We start from the raw sequence: 18,690 nt of genomic DNA, 5'->3' as shown, positions 1-18,690 counted from the left end.
TTCGTTATACTATTTAATTTACAGTAATCAATGGCGAATCTCTACGAATTTGGATCTGATGGTGGGAGACCGTTTTTCTTTCTACGTAATACTACCGGCCGTGCGTAAGCTCTACTACTCAGAGTAATTATTTTATCTGCCAGTATCTGTTAAATATGCTGTTCCAGGAATTTTATCTTCACTTGGCCGTAGCTTTAAGGCTCAGACCGAACTCGGGGGGAGGGCATTTCCGATGTTAATTTCGTGATTCATCATCTGTCAGAAACCTGGCTTCTCATCAAATAATTTACAAAAATTTCTTAACAAATTTTCCATTTTCTTTTTCTCCTCTTCTTGGACGTGGTTCATGTCTACGTGTATTATGGTCCTCTCTTCTTCTTCTACAGCATCCATCTGAACCTGTAAGGCGCAGTTCTTTAAATTTAATTTCGCTGTAGCTACGCGTAAAACGTCGACCACCAAAATAACCAAAATAAGTTAGTAGATCCTTAACTACCAGAAAATTCACCTTTTGTGTCTCATTCTTTATTTTCAGTCCTACTTTTGCAATGCAGACAAACTGTTTCCCTTGGGCGGCAATATCTTTCTGTCCCGCAGTTTTAAACAATATGTGACGCCAAAAATTCTCTCCAGCTCCAGTGACGATTAAGGCGTTAGTAGGGGCGTCGTTCAATAAAATATGGATTTCCAGCAAGGTCAAATTTTGTACAACTGCCGTATTTAATTTCCCATGAATTTTTCTTTCCAGGGGGCTGACCGGCCTCTCTTCTCGGCCACCCTGATCAGTTTAAATTCTTTTTTTTCCGCCCCTTGCTTCTACTATTGCTTATTGCGATTTCCCGATGCTTTCGACTGATCCGTCTTCTTGTTATCCCCTTTTCCAATCTTCCACGCTTGCAGGTAAAGATACCTATTACTTTGAGGTTTCTCTTGAGGCGAAAACCTCGAATAGTGGTAGAAATTTGCTGAACGCACGTTTTCAGCAACTCGTCTGCTCTGAAATTTGACGGCAAGTTGAAATACGTTTTCTAGTGTCTGTGGGTTTCTTACTTTTAGAAAATCTTGAAACGACGGAAGTAGCCGCTTCAAAATCACTTCAATTAATTCGCTGTCCGGCTTCTTTCCATACAATAAATTAAATACCTATATCTTTCTCAAGATAAAGTCAGTCAAATTTTCGGTATTTGTCTGATATTTACTAAACAGTTCTGCCTCCAGCTTCGCTCAATTTTGACTACGGGAAATGCTTTTAATAGCGCGTTTTTAGATTTTCGCACATGTGTTGGTTTCGGAACGTGGATCCCCCAACAGGAACTTTCCAATACACTTGAACTATCTCGAGGCCTGATCGTTTAAGTTAGCTGTAGCAATTGTAACTTTTTGCAGCTGGTTTACGGGATGTAACCCGAAATGCAACTCCAGCATTTCCAGGAAAGTCATCACCGAGCCTTTGCCATCAAAAGTCGCGGTTGGCTTCATAACTGACCGCATAGTTTCTACGATGAAACCGAATCCTTCCACAGAGCTTGCTGGTGGCTCAGGGAATTGAATGGTAGGAGGGGTCAGCGTAAATTTTCCGTTTTCTAACGACACGATTCGTCAAGATGCTTCGGGCATCAGAGTAGGATTCCTCACTTTTATCTATTAACTAAGTGTTGAGGAATCTCTTGAATTACTAAGTGAATAATCGCTTTAGTCCAAGAACAGAAAGGAACCCACCAGCGGCCCAGCTGTAAAGTCACTGAATACTGGTAGTTCGGTCCGAGGTTCGAATCCCGCGAACGGGCTGGCTGCATGGGTGTTTCCGTGCTTTTCCCCATGTGTAACGTGTATACGAGCCTGTTTCCCTTAGAAAGTCCTCCACGAAGGCATCTCTCCCCTTAGGCAGATAGCCCTAGTGTGCTTTACCATGATTAAATACACCCCACCACACCTAAAACAGAAAGGTAAACTCAAAAGGGTTAATTACACTTTATTGCTCAAAATAAAGATTCTCAGATTAAAATAAAGATTCTCTTCCACTTGGGCTTAACTTAAAATGTAAGATATAATAACTATCTAAAAGAGATTTAGTCGATGTTAACACAAACTCTAAACTAGTAGTTGGCTCGTAACATTAAATTAGCTAGCGAAGCTGTCCAAAGGCACGTAATGCCGCCGAGCATTGTAACAGTTAGAGAGACGTAGCCAAACTCTAAAAACTCATTCTGGTGGTGTGGTGTGGTGGTGGTGTATTTAATTATGGCAAAGCACACTAGAGCTATCTCCCTAAGGTAAGAGATGCCTTCGTGGAGGACTTTCTAAGGGAAACTGACTCGTATACACGTTACACATGGGGAAAACCACGAGAACAACCATGCAGCCAGCCCGTTTGCGGGATTCGAACCTCGGACCGAACTACCAGTGTTCAGCGACTTTACCGCTCGGCCGCTGGTGGGCCCTAACTCATTCTGGTAAGGAATGGTAAGCTGAAGTTAGAAGACATAGGAAAGTGCTATAAACTTAAAATAACTGTTATAAAATTAGGATATACCTTACAGCGTAGAGCAATATTTTGTTATATTATTAATAAAAATATCATAAAAATATTTACCTTTACTTTTCAGAACAATTCAGAAAATACTTCGCTTTAATATGCTACTACATAATGAACTGTACAATCAAACATATAGTAATAGTAAATATTGTATGCTAGCTTTATATAAAGTATACTTTTGGGGTAAATTAATTTAGTTTTATATTTGTTGTGTATATTCTAGAACTTTACTTATGACTGATATTCAAAACTGAATTAGTTTCAACAAGTAAGTCATTGAAGAAACATGTAACATTATGCGTAAAAATGTGTCTCACATCAGATGATTACAATTATTGGGTATTCCTGTTTTTTAATTATGCATGTAATTAAATAAAATGGAGGAAATTTTATAATGGATGTCACAAGACTAGGAATATTCCATTAATGAAACGATTCTGGTATGAGGAAACATTACAAAGCTACAAAATCTTTCGTCTTAATTATAAATGTTCAGATTCTTTCTTTCAAGAAATCAATACATTCAAACTGTTTCGAATTAAAAAGAATGACTTCCTTGAACGCGATTAATTTAAAGAAGTTCCTTTCACCAAAATATTGTTCGAAATTTAATTATTGCTCTTCTTAGTTTAGAATGAAATAGATTAACTTAACTTTTCTGTATATGAGATGGAAGAACATGAGCGCATAGCTATTTACTTAATTTTAAAACTAGACTTTCTGTACAAAATTCTGAATAGCTTAGGTTTTCTGGGAAGAGATCCCTCCTACTGGGAGCATTCACCTCGGTCATATTTTTAGACAGGAATACTTTAAAGGAAATTAAATTATCTAACACTGTATGCGTAATTGGTTTTTTTTCATTTTACTGTTTCTCGTAATTGTTCAAGCCTCTGAATTTGTTTTGTTCGAGGTAAAAATGAAAAATCCCTCTTTTGAATTACGTTTAATTTTAGAATACGTGATCAAAAGAAGCTGTAAGATATTTTTTCAAGTTCTTAAGCTACTTACATTTTTTGAATGAGTTGTTTAATCTTAATTTGAAAGAATAATGGAAAACAACATTCAGGAGCTTTATGTAAGTTTTTTTTTTTTTTTTTTTTTTTTTTTTGTAAGATAGACTTCTAGTCAATGTAGTTGCGATGCATATATATTTAAGCAATTATATTTAGTTGTCGCTTATCGTTCAGGATGTCTTATTTAGAATTCAATTTGCATTTGAAATAATTTACTTACGTCACTTTCTGCAAAATAAATAAATAAGTTAAAATAACAAGGTACGTAAATTGCACATGTAAAAAAAAATGAGTTCGAATGCGTGGGTAGCTGTTCTTTGTCCTTTCAAATACTTGCTGTCATCAAAGATTAAAGCAAAGTTACCTTTTATTCTGAGCATAATAGAAATTTATACTGAAACATCTTTTAAAATTATAATTTCCAAATGTGTAGATTCTTTTCTGATTTTTTTTGTTGTTGTTTATACTTCTGCTTTTAAATTCGACTACTTATGCTATCTTACATTGATTATCATTATTCTTTTGCTGCCTTTGAACTTTATAACTCATTTTATATCCATTTTCTCTAGTTCAGGTTAGGAGGTTTTATTAACAGAAGATGGATATTTGTCTTCAAAATATGTTTGCTGTGCGTTTCATTTCTCTGTGTAGGATTGTACTCCTTAATTAGTCTAACTTGGTACCTACTGAGACTGTCCGGCAACTTATCGCTCCGTCTAAAGAAATAACTCAAAGAGAAGAAGGTTTAAACAGTAGCTTTATTTAAAATTTTAAACGCATAGCTTCTGTTTACAGTATAAATCTCTGCAGCTTGCAGGATTTCATATAACTTAGAAAGAAAGTTAATTAAACTTTAAAGTAAAATTTATGTTTGAGATTCACAGTGTAAAAGCCTAACAAGTGTTGGATTAAATAAATGTGCCAGTGATTTAGCTGGCATGAAGATTAAGGCTGGATAACGTAAATCTCAGAGCTGGACGCGGAAATATCACAACGGTCGCCATCGCTACCAACGTTCTTTATCGCCCAGGCGAAATAGTTGTTAGTGACGCTAACTGCCGTGCGGAAGGTCCCGGGTACAAATCCTGTAGAAGGCATGATTATAAACGTAAAATGTCTGTGTGTAAAGGAGGCACCGAAAATATACGGTGAGTCAAAATCTTCTCCAGAAGCCGATAGTGCGAGAAGAGTTGTGGGAAACTCTAGGACTGCCCCCAGGATGTTCTACCTCGGAATTCAAAACTGGGGAGGAAACTTACTAGTTATCTAGGCACAGCAATACTTCTGTCACCTATGGTACCCGATGGTACCAATGGTAGTGCTGTTCTAGCTTCTACCTGTATTTGTGCCTGCCAAAACTCCTTGTTTAACTTTCAAGAATTCTATTCTTATTTACAGGTATCTCATTTACATTCTGGTGAGAGCTAGCGAAAAGCAGAATTAATAGTACCGTTCAAATAAAAAGATACTGAGTTAATTAAAAAAGCCTTATAACTATGTTTTACCTTATTACCATGAAAGTATATTACTTGAAGAAAGGAAACTTATTTATACTGCTTTAATTTCTGCAAATAACGTCTTATCACATGCAACGGAAACTCCTCTTTCAAATGATTTACTATATTCTTTCAATACATTTCTCTTCCTATTTTCCATGTTTCTGCAAATAATACATATGCGAAGTGCTATATTTACTTCAAAATAGTTGTAAATTACTTTAGAAGCAATGAACCAATTTAAACATTTTCGCAGCAAATCATACCTTTTATCCATCTCATAGCAACACGAGAGAGATTCGAGAGTTATTTCGGCAGGTATAGGCTTTGCAGTGATCTCAAATCCCTTGTAAATTACTATTTGAAGTTTTCATTAGACTTGAGTTGATTTATATCATGACATTCATTTCAATAAGCAACGGTTCATTGCAAATTGCGGTTGAAAAAATGATGAGAAAATGTAAGTTCTTTATCATAATCGAGCTTTTTAATTTCAGAGTCTGTCTGGTATCTGATATTAACGTAGTGTTGAAGGCATGACTAATAGGATTTACACACAATATAGATATTTCCGGCATTTCAGTTAGCGGATTTATAATACAATTCCGAAAACTGAATTCTTAAACTGACAGCATTTGAAATTGAACACAATAAAAAAAAAAAAAAAAAAAAAAAAAAAAAAAACCTTCCACAAATCTTTGACACGTATCATCCAATTTACTTTGTAGAGACATTAGGTATTTTTTGGGAGTAGTAGACTTGAAAAATGAGCAACGCCTTCGCCGGGAATCGAACCTCGGACCTCTGGAGTACGCGCCCAGCGTGCTGACCTCTACACTACGAAGGCATGCTAAGAAGGCGGGAGAAATGCCTTATAATTTAAGTATTAAAAGTAAGCATTAAACATAGGTAGCAGAACATAGGCATGTTAAAAAGAACGGGAGACGCTAAACGGAATATATAAGCAATATAAAACTATTTTCATGATGGCATTCCGAAAGGAATGTGATACTTATCCGGCATTTGTCAGACCTGCTCATTTCTCGGATCATAAAGGATGGGGAAAAAAAAAAAAAAAAAAAAAAAAAAAAAAAAAAAAAATCGAACCCAGAGGAAACCCTTTGCGTACAATATGAAGTGAAGAATACATTCAATATAATTTTTTGTACATCCTACTGGTTTTAGTTAATTAAGTTTTGATCTTAGACTTTTCTATTTCTAAGTGCAAAGTTTCTTCAAATAAGGTGCAGAATTTTATAAAAACAATATAATAAAAATTAATAAATATATAAGGTACTTTCTCCTTACCTCATGTCTTCAAAGTATAACTGGAAGCACGTCCGGCTAGCAGTTGGGAGGCCCGGTATTCGAATCTCGGCAAATGCACTGCATTTTTTTTTGGCTTGCTGATTCGACAAACCTAATGACTCGAGAAAGAAAATTTTAAAAGAAGATTCTTAAAATAAGGTGCAGAATTTTATGAAATGTCTGTCGCTTTTTACGAAACAGAACTGTGAACTTAAACTGATTTGCCGCTGCAAATGCGATTTAAAAGTATAAGTCTTTTATATTTCAGTATTATTTGAATTTCTACTTTTATTTCTACTTTACCTTTTGCCAGACTGGTATTTTCATGTCCACAACCACTTTCAAATTTATCATCGGTTTTTCTCGCGTATTCGTTTCCGTCTGTTTACATTTTCAAGAAACCATAGAAAGTCAAATACGCAGATATTCTAAGTGCATAATATAAATTTTTCATAACTTTAGCTGTATCTTTGAGTCTGTTTGCTTTTATTCTCCTTTGATTGCATATCTATTGCATCACACATTCTCGGATTGCACTTTAAGTTCTCAGACTTTACTTAGGAAAAGAAAACTTTAGAGGAGATTCTGAAAATAGTGAAATCTCAAGAAATTGATAAAAAACGTTGTTTATTAAAATAAAAATTTCTATATCATTAGTCTGACCGTTGCTTCTGAATTAGTAAAAGTGGAAACTACATAATAGTACTGTCTCTTGGTATTTGTTACTTTTATTTGAAGAAGAAAGGAAAATTGGTTCACGCTGAAGGTATCGTTATAAATTTATTTTCGCTCACTTTTTCATACTTTTCTTTGTTATTCTTTGAATTCTTTAAACAATTTGTGCTTCTCCGTTATTCGTTATTTGCATTTATCTTCTTAACAAAGTGAAGACATGTCAGAACAGTATTGAGAAACGAAGCTATATATACTTAACCGTAATAGCTTAGTGCATTTTTATTGCAGACACTTTTGCACATAAGCCATCTTATGAGAGAATGCGTTGATCTTTACGTCATTATCCCTTTGTAAGAAATCATCAAATAATTATCCTTGATGTGCATTTCATCATTTTGTTTACCACCGATAATACTTTAGGAGTCATATTTAATACGTTGTTATACCTATTATTTCGTCATTTCGACAATACAATGAAAAGACTTCAGGTTAGATATTATCGGGACATATTAGTTAAGCACGCAGCTTAAATACTATTATAATAAACGTGGTCAAGTTACACAAGATAAAAACTGCTAGCAAATGGAATAATGGAAAGTAACATAAAGTAAACATCTAGCGATGAAACTAAAGCCAGATTTTACTTAGGATACTAGTGGATATTGCTCGCAACTCAGTCATATATGAATAAATGTCGTAAAGGAAATTAATTTCACTTCAGTCTAAATGCATGTGGCAGCAATGACTGCTATGGAGGATGACGCGTTTTAAGATGCTCTTGAAAAACATTGCAAAATTATTGAATCAACATTTCAGTCTAAATGCAATATGAATGAACAGGTACTAGAGGAGACCAGACAAGCTCTGGGTGAGTTGAAATATTCTGTTTATAAGAAGTTTGAACGAATCAAAGCTTTGGATGCATGTAGGGAAATGTCTGAAAGACGCGATTTCAATGCCAGACAAGCTCTGGGTGAGTTGAAATCGTTTATCTATAAGAATTTTGAATGAAACAAAGCTGTTTATTTTTTGGATGCATGTAGGGAAGAGTTTGAAAGCCGTCATTTCATGGCCAAGTTATGCTAGTGTCGCGGTGCTATTTGATGTCACAAAGAATAATGAAAAGTCCTTGTTTTCTTCGAATTACTGCTTAGTAGGGGACTTTGAAAATTGCTCTTCTGACGATGTTAGGAAAATTATTAAACTGAAAATAAATTCATTAAAAGCTAAACTAGTTGTATGTAATTTGAAAAATATTCGAGGAAATAAATTTAAGTGTCTTTTGGAAAATGATCGAAAATGAGTTCAAGCCGAGATTAACGAAAAATCTCCGGAATTAAATACATCCCTGCCAAAAAGGAAGAATCCTTTTATAAATATAAAAAATGTGCCAAATGAAATACTTAATGAAGATCTTCTGAAAGCGAATTTCCTTGATTATAAAAATATGGATAACAATATAATCACCTTGGATGTTGCTTTTGGCACAACTGTGTATACTTTTTTTCATACTATTTTGAACCCTCAAGAATCATTGATTTATATCTTCGTACATTTAGTCAAGTTTTTTTCCCACAATAATTTTAATCAACTGGTTTGGTGTATGGATTCCAGTGGCAAATCTGAACTATGGTTTAGTCCCTATTCAATGCTCTTGGGGATAAACTGAGTGAATTTATTTCTGTACACAACGTATTAGTTATTAATGAAGATTATGTTTACTTTTCGGGCAACTCGGGGTCAATCTACATTGATGTTACATTTATTGGTTCAGATCTTCTCCAATATATTTCGACTGATTGCATTTGTCTGAAAATGAATCCTTTTCTGATCACATGATAATTGAATTTGAATTTTCTTCTTTTACGGTCTTGTGAGACATTTTAAATGTTCCAATCAAAATCTTCAACACATAGAAAGAAAATTTGCATCGTTTTCGGGAGTTTTGATCTTCTCGTGTCACCTATATCATTGATATTCTTAGCGGTTGTACTGATGGTTACTGCCTTAACACAATTGTTGAGTATCTTGGTTATGTTCTTCTCCAGGCATATCTACTTCAATGGCTGTTAAGAATAATGGCGTACACAATGTTTATTGGTGGTATTTTGGTTATATAAAAAAGAGGCTTAATGCTTCTAAGCGTAGATTTCAGTGAAAAACATTTCTTTCGACAACTGATGTTAACAATGTGTGAGAAAAAATTATACGCATGGTGTTAAAAGAGATTTCATGAAAAAAAAATAACTAAATAACTAGTCTTCGTCTATCTACGGGAGAGATAACCATATCTCTTGAAGAAGCAGTAACTTCTGCGTTTCAGAAATCCTTCCATTCTGATCCAGAGGAAAATGATAATGAATTACATAAGGAGTACTGTTAGTAGTACTCCTTGTTCTTTTCCTGGTATGAAGTTAATACACTTATTCCTATGGTGGAACCAAATAAATCGCCTGGTCCTGATTCTATATCAGATGAGATTATCAAACAGTTTCACCTAATGTTTTCTTCTCTACTCCATAAACGTTTTAATATTTGTCTGGATACTGGTATTTTTTACACGTGTTTGCATACATGTCCAAGTGATACTTATTTCTAAAGAAAATGAGTCTAGGGTTCCTTATTAGGATAACCATAGATGCACAAGCTTACTTCCTGCTCTAGGTTAGTACTTGGAACGTGCTGTTAACAGTTTGCTGATACCAGCGCCGTGAAGACTTTTTCTGGTGACCAACATGCATTTACACCTTAAAGGAGTACCAAAGACGCTTTTCTACGCTTGAATGACATTGTTCAAAGAGGAAAAAAGAAAAATTTGCACACTATTTTGTTTTTTCTTCATATAAAAGGCGCCTCTGACAATGTATGGTGGCCTTGTATTCTCAGTTTTCACGGAACTTTCAGCGAATGTTTTCCGCTTGCTGCTGACTTTTTAAATAATCAGACAGCCAAACTGGGGTCCACTTTGCAATCCATCGCCTTGAAAAGGGTTGCCTTCAAGACTCAGTTTCTAGACCTATTTTTTTGGGATTATTATTATTAAATGGTCTCCTATCAAAGCTGAAAAATCTCATTTGTCGCGATACGTCGCGGATTTCTCGATGGAACACCATTGGCTGAAGAAATGCAAATAAAATATCTTGTGTATTTACTTGATTGAATTTTTTTGGAAGCGACATTTAACTTGCGTATCTGGGAAGCGTCATAAATTACACTGGTGTGCAAAAATTAAGGACGAAGTCGAAAAATTAGCATATCAGCTGAACGAAGAGGCAGAGTGGACAGAAAGACCAATCAGGAGATTAAGTAAGGTGATGTACGGTAGCACATGCGCAGATATGCAGGTAGACGTACTGGGGGAGTGTCTGAGTAGTATAAAAGCATGTTGTCGGTGTAAGATCAGTATTTCTGGCAAAGAGATTGCACGCCTTATAGCAGTTAAAATCATACCGAGTTGCTGCCTCAGCGAGAAATGACGAATAATCAATCTGTTAGACGACATCTGGATGCTTTTACCCGAGGTCGAATCATTGGGAACTTGGAGGAAGGCCGCAGTGTGACAAGTGTAGCGGCAGAGTTCGGAATTGCTCACAGCATCGTTTCACGACTTTGGAGACAATTTCAAACTACAAAAACAGCTATCCGGGGGTTCAGTAGTGGTCGTCCACGAGGAACCACACCCGCAGATGACCGGTATATTGCCTTACAGGCCAGAAGAAACAGGCGGCAGACAGCGGGAGAAATCGCTAGACACACGACACAGGCGACTGGACGACCGATATCGCGTTTTACCGTGGCCAGAAGACTGCACGGTGGTGGTCTGTTTGCACGACGTTCTGTACGGTGTGTACCTCTAACGCCTGCCCATCGGAGAAGGCGTTCTCTGTGGTGCCGGGAACACCGGAATTGGAGAGATAATGAATGGGGACGAGTACTCTTTACAGATGAGAGCAGATTCAGCCAGCCAGCGATTCTCATCGCATACTCATCTGGAGAGAGTGGGGAAGCCGAAATCATCCCTCGAACATCATTGAAAGGGACAGGGATGGAGGTGGCGGTGTTCTCGTTTGGGGAGGCATCATGCTTGGTAGTCATACAGACCTTCACATCTTCGACGCTGGTTCAGTCAACCGTTATTGTAACGAGATTCTTCTTCCATATGTGCGTCTTTCTAGAGGCGCTATGGGTCCGCAGTTCCTTTTCATGGACGACAATGCACCATGTCATCGCACAGTAGCTGCCGAACAGCTCTTAGAGAGCGAGGATATTGAACGTATGGATTGGCAGGCACGATCTCCGGATCTCAGTCCCATCGAGCAAGTATGAGATTTTCTAGGCAGACGCTTGGCAGCTCGTACCTTACCACCAGTAACGATTCCGGAGCTTCGATTGGCGCTGCAAGACGAATGGGCAGCAATGCCTCAACAACTCATTGACACCCTCATTCTCAGCATGGGCAGACGCTGTGAAAGCTGCCTAGCAGTCAGGGGACATCATATCCCCTATTAAAGACCGGATGTTTCTTGCTGGACACCCATCACAGGGATGTTTCGGCCTTCAGTCGCATTGCGCTCCATGCTACTTTTTCAATAAAGCTTCTTTTTATCCCTCTGATTTCTCTTTTAGTAAGTTTTGCTTACGTTACTCATGTCCTTACGTATTGGGGATCTTACGGTATTAAATGTGTTGATTTGGAAAGCTTTTGTACAAAGTTATATTGAAAAAACCGTCTCGTCCTTAATTTTTGCACACCAGTGTACAGCGTGGATTAAATTGGAATCCCGCGAACGGGCTTGCTGCATGGGCGTTTTCGTGGTTTTCCCCATGTGTAACGTGTATACGAGCCAGTTTCCCTTAGAAAGTCCTCCACGAAGGCATCCCTCCCTTTAGGCAGATAGCCCTCGTGTGCTTTGCCATAATCGAATAATCCAATCAAACGTACGACTTTAAAGTTTGGGGTATGTTGCTTAAGAAGGAGATAAATTATAAATATCTGCGATGCATTGAAAGGCAGTTCTGCAGGTCAGGATTCTGGATAGCGTTCGATAAGTGATGAGTCTGTTTATGTAGTTTCTGGTTTTTCTACAATCGACATTGCCATTCTTCATAATACTGCCTTTAGTGAAAATCTTTCTGCCTCTGGTTTTGATTGTGTTACCTCCATCTATTCTTTCTTAACCTTCAAAAAGAAATACTGTTAATGTTATTCAATTATTTAGCAATAAAATCACAGATGATTTCCCTGTAATTCGTTATAATGATGGCAAAATTGGTTTTGCATTTGTTTTCTTCAGAACTGGTCTTGAATTTGAGCACATTCAACTTAGAATTCAAGATGAATGCACGGTTATTATAGCTGAACTTTTATATCATCCATTTGATGGCTGAACTTCGCCATCAAATGGATCTCTGAACAAAATAGAGCTGTTTGAGACTGTCTCACGTGTACCGAGTCTCTTTCGTCCTTGGAAACTCTAAAATGTATTTCTTCTTCTCGTAACATAATTGTCGAAATTCAAAGATAACTTTAAAACCTAAAAGATAAAAACTTTTCGGTTGCTTTTGCCGACATACGGGAATTGGGAACGAACGAGATGCTTTTCTTGTAAACACTGTCACCATGAGCGAAACTGACATTCTTGTTATATCCCTAAATTCTTTCATAAGAAGGTTTCGAGTGATAGTATTGTGGAGTAGTGAAAACAAGAATACATATAAAGGGAACTTAAGTAAGAGATTTTTCCGTTCCATCAAAATGAAAATGTCATTATTTTTTGTTTTGTTTTGTTTTCACAAATTATAAAATGACCCAATTTCTTACTGGCCACGGAATGTTTAAAAGTTATCAGAGCAGATTTAAGTTGGGTCCAGATGCTTTTTGTGGTTTCAGCGTCTATGACGAGGAAAATGTTGAACATTTGCTTCTGCTATGTTCATGCTATGCTATTATTTTGTATTGTTATTCATATATACTTTTATAAATCCAATGTGATACTTTGTGGTACATGGAGAATTCTTTGTGTTTTTAGTAAAGAAAGTCTAAATGCATCTGTAATTATAAACTTACGAAAATTATAAACTTACGAAAAACATAAAGCTATTAAAATAAAAAATTGTCATAAGTTTCGATTTTCGAAAATCTTTCCGACCGCTGGTTGAGCAGTTAAAGCATGCTGAATGTTGACAGTTCGTCCTGGATTTGAATCCAAGCAAAGGAACTCACTGCATGATTGTTTTTCATGGTTTTTACCATGTGTAACCTGAATATGAGACAAATTTATTTAGAAAATTCTCCAAGAAGCAAACTCTCTCCTTAGGAAAATAAGCCTTCGTGTGCTTTACTATATTCAAACAATGAACCAACTATCCTCTTCTGGAAAGTCGTGAACATCAATGATATCCCATTGGCAAATTTCTTCATTAAATAACAAATTTTTTTCTTAGGTTTTACTGCACAAAGTGTTTTTAAATAACTTTTGATATCTTTGACTTTTCCACGTTTACTGCTTTTTCCTTTCAAGGATTTCTTTTAGCACAAAGCAAATTTTAATTGCCGTAATTCATACACAAATATATATATTTGAAAATTTGAAATCAATATCCTGGATACAGATTTTAAAATCCACTGATTTTTCTGAGATTGTTTGTTTGCATTATAGAATATGTGTTTATCACTAAATTTGTAGACAATAAAAACAAAGTATAGTTAAAGACGATTGGTTTACGGTCTCTTTGGTTCAATGTTTTTCTCCGCCATTGGTTAAACTACATTTAGTTAGGTTAACTGGGATTTATAGTATGTAGGTAAAAAGGGCTTCAGATCAGTATACTATTAACTGACTTCTATTCCCTGCTGCAAGGTTTACTGAAATTTGGGTATTTATTATAACTTCATGTTAAAGTCACAAATAAACATTATATCTTTTATTATTAATTTATTTATTAATGTATTGAATTAAATTGCCAATTATTAAATAGCGATTAATTGAAAAGACAATATAAAGTAACCTAACTTCGAATGACGCTTAAAATTATTAGCCAACGAGTCGTAATCAGTTATTAACTTAATTGAGAGTTGAATAAGATCCCAGGCAGACCTTACATATTTAGCATTCCAGTTTTGATTGAATGCAATGCGACTAACGGTCACTCGTGGATCTCGGCTTCTACATTCCGATCTATAGATGCTGACATTCCAATCTTACTGCACAGACAAAACGATCACACAAAGCCCGGTCCTTAAATTAATTTAAAACCAACTCTGTCCGCATGGCAGCATTATTGCGAACCATTATGTAAATTGAAGGCGAAAAAATAACTAATGTTTTATAAATTAAACGACTTAGTACGTTGCATTACTTTTAAAGTTGTTTGCTCTATATTTTTCATTTTTTTTTCAGCATTTAAGATATTTTATAATCCAGCGATCTCAAACTCAAATTATATGCATGCCGAATGTACGATTTGAAAGCAGCTGACAGGCCAAAATGAAAATGTTTTTTTTTAACAAAACTAAGTTTTTATTGTATTTACTAATTATTTATCAAAGCAGACATAAAGAGTAATAATAATGATGCTGTGGATATTCATTTGGTTTATCTAACAGTTAATGTTTATTTTAAACCAACTTTCCTTTGATTCTCAGTTTCACCCACGCTTTCTTGCCAGAGTGTTATAAGGTATTTCTCCCACTTCCCTAGTGTGCCTTCGTTGTGTAACGGTAGCACGCTGGGCGGGTATTCCAGAGGTCCGTGGTTCGATTCCCGGCGAAGGCGGTTGCATATTTTTTATCTCTCTGGCTTCCAAAAAATCCTAATGTCTCTACATTGTCAATAAGTTAGCGCGTGTATTCAAGTGAGGTAGAGAGTAGTAGTGTTTAAGGGAAGGTTTTGGAAGGTGATTTTAGAGTGTGTTATGTCTGCTTGGAAGCCACGTTGCTATGTTAAATCACTAGCAATTAGATTTCTGTGGCGCTGAGTGTTTATAGCCATTTGACTTGATTGCGCCGACTTTTTACGAGTCAGAACCTTCCTGCGCATTAAATTATCCTGACAGCCGTTAAGCTAAACTTACTACATTTAATTTTAAGATCATCGTTGCCTGTGTGAGTTAAGCCAAAAGTGTTGGTTTTTGTGCACGTCCAAGTGGGTGCATCTGTAAACTTATACTGAGTGAATAAGGGTTTCTTTACACCCTTCTTTGGGCCTTTAGACTTCAGAATAATTCTTCACACTGTCTTGTAGATCTCGTTAGTTTATGCTACTCAAGTCTATGAGATGTTACAATGCAAAGGGAAAAAACAATTTATATTTATTTATGGGCTGAAACTAAAGGATGCTATCAGCAAAAATTTCTCATGATTACATTTTGCAGTGTATACGTATTAACAACTTAATATTAAATTTTCAGGCTGATATTTGTTTCAAATAATTCTAATGTGTTCAATAAATTTGCTAAATAACTTTAACTAAATTACGAAAACTCTCTAAGTAAGACAAAACTTGGGAATAAATAATGACAATCTGTTCTCGTCCTTATTAAATTTTTCTCTAATACATAGAGAAAAAATACATATATTTGGGTATGAGTAATTAAAAACTTCTTAACTTTTTACAGCAACTTTCAGTTACAACAACTCAGGACGTTTCGATTTTGATTAGTTTGTTACTTTAGAGAAGACTTACTAGAAACTATCTTTATTACCATCTGTAGCTGATGTTTGGTCAACCTGATTCTTTTTCTTTTAAATTTATTAAATTTCTAACTGTGAGAAAAAAAAATACTTGCATATAAATATACTCCGAAACAATACAATTATTCTTATCGCAATATTCGTAACTGAGGGTATTTATCTTTTGACAAGCACGGTAAAATAAATCAAATCGGTATCTTTAAATCTTTGAATAAGATTTATACAACAGTGTAAACTAATTAGCTGCATTTGCAGATTTTCTCTTTGAGACCACTGCTGTAAATCAAGGGGAGAAAAAAATGTATTAAACCTTTATCTATTATCGGGTTTGCTTTTTATACTGCATGTTCTAAAACAACAATTATGATAAAAATATAAAAATATACTGTCATTCAATTAAAAGGTGTTTAACTGCATAAATATATCAGATTGCAAGATGAGTATATCAAACGGGAAGCCTATCTTTTGTTTCTCTGATCTCGTTACTACATGAACGCAGCTACGTTGCATAATATGTGCATCTGATGGAACATTGAATAGTTGCGTCTTTTTAAAGATGCAAGCAAAGAGCGATCAGTTTTAGAATTGCTAGAAAACGGAATTTAAAAAAATCAATCATTTATAAGCACAAAAATACTTGGGAAATAACCTCTATATAAATTTGGGTAAAAATCGTATGTTCTGCACAAAAGAGGTTTTCTTTGCATACTCGGAAGTAGGTATGCTGTTAAAAGAAAAATATTTTTTTGCATCCTACCTTGCGATCCTTAATGCTAGCATTATTTGCTCTTCCCTGACTGAAATAACGGCGGCTCAACAATTTAATTTTCTTTCCTTTAACCGTAACATTCACGTAAAGGTTCGTAGATATCTAGTCTCATTCCATAGCATGAAGAATGGAGACAAGAGATTGGTCTCCGTCCTCTGAATCTCCACACAGCTGTCGTCCTGCTTCTGCGAAGGAAGAAGAAAAGAAATTACTGTGCCACGACATAGATACCGGCATTCAGAGTTCTCTTTGCAGTTGGACAGATTTTATAGGAAAGTACCGTGCCAATGGGATCCGTGTTTCTTGTTTTGGGAATCTTCTTATGTCTTTCTGACAACATTTGTTATCTGAGTACGATTTCCTACGGTCCTGTTATCAGCACAAGTATTAAGTAATTCCTAATTGGACAATGAATACGGCAAGGCAAAATTTAAAATTTAGATAGAAAAAGCAGTCTTAGATTAGCGTAGATTTTGAATAAAACTGCAGTAGTTTTAAGGTCAATCAGGTATAAGTTTCTCTTCTTCAGAATTAATTCGTTTGCTCCTGAAGAATGTCTTACGTCCTATGGCTCTAGACATCAACAGAATCTGATTAAAAATCTAGACCAATGGCCCGAGAGAGATTTATAAAAATATAATCAAGTCTCTTTCCTGCTTAATTCAAATTTTTAATTAATTTCGTTTTTTTTAAGATAGCTAACTGATAACTCGTAAAGTTACTTCAACCAGTTTCTTTTATTTAACCAAAGTCAACTGTCAAAGTATGAGTTTGTATTCTTCGTTGTTGGTATCGCAGTATGTTATCGATACTATTATTTAAAGTGGATTTACATGGTACCAGAACCGGGATAAGTGAGGCAATTGAAGCACTTGCCTCCGGTGAACAACAAGAAATGGCCACAAATTAGTTGAGAAAATTCAGAAATTCATTAAAAAAATTATGATTATTGACTTTCACCTTTGGAGCGCAAAAACATATCAAATAAATTTTGCGTTATACGTAACTGAATTGAATTAGAGGAAGAATAAATAACATTAATTCATCCTCAAACGCGATGAGATTTCACAATGCTCTCTATATACTGTTTTATAACATTAAAATTTATTATTTAGACTAACGTATTGAAGTTCATTTAAACGAGTTGCTATGTGCTGTGTAGACTAAACATTCCTAAAAAGTACCATGCTGCCGATCCATTCAAACTTTTCTACTGTCTTCCTTTACTCTGAACTTATAACTCTTACTGCTCTTCGCCATAACAAGTTTACAAAATCTATTGACTGAGAATGAACGGTGACGCAATTACCTACAGTTTGTTGCAACAGGCCTAAAGCATAAAGGTCGACAGGAATAGCACAGACAGACTAAACACGAGTGTTCGAATTATCAAGCTTTTGCTTTCTTTCTTGTGTGGAATTTTCCACTGAAGGAGAAGCATAGTTTGAGGATTTGTTTTGTTGCATCCATATTTGATTTGTGCGGGCACTATGCAATCTACAATTATTTCTAGAGCAGCAGTTATACATATTGCTGGACATATTAAACGAATCGTTACGATAGTGTCTCATTCTTTGTTAAGACTAAAATGTTAACATATGAGGTAAGACGTGGCGGTCTGTCTGGCGCATAATAATGGCAATTTTTTTTTGGATCTAAGAAATATTTCTGGGAAATTGCTTCTTTAAATTATTCTAATAGGTAGTGATTCTTTCAAGTTAGTATCAAGTACTTCTTATTGTTACGAAATGTACAGGCGCGGTAAGATGGCTTCCCCGCAAAGCAGTTTTAGGGATCCCATAAAATGTCAAGGGAGGCAGGGTTGCCACATTTGGCGAGAAATCGTCCATTTGGCGACAAAATTGGCGATATACCATGGACGGATGGAGAACCTTCTGGAACGAATTCTTACCGGTTTAGCCCAGAATGTTCTCGAACACAAGCCAAAAGCTATATAAGCCCTGCTGGTCCACAGTCAGTGTGTGTGTGTGCTTCGTCTAGCGAGCTGATAGTCATTGAGCGAGTGTCTCGAAGTCTAGCGCCGAGGTGGTCGTCGAGTGCATCGAGAGAGTCTTTTAGTGCATCGCAAATTAGTGCATCGTCGAGTTTTGTCTTAGACTGTGCTGAGTCGAGAGCTATACTCTTGTGTATCGTCGAGTGCATCGTGTGGAGAGTCTCGAGAGTACGTGGAGTTCCGA

The sequence above is a fragment of the Stegodyphus dumicola genome, chromosome X1 (genome assembly GCF_044657685.1).
Source record: "Stegodyphus dumicola isolate Sdum_Otavi_A_Nest chromosome X1, ASM4465768v1".
Lineage (NCBI taxonomy): Eukaryota > Metazoa > Arthropoda > Arachnida > Araneae > Eresidae > Stegodyphus > Stegodyphus dumicola.
The sequence above is the reverse complement of the archived record's forward strand: the minus strand, read 5'-3'. Positions refer to the sequence as shown.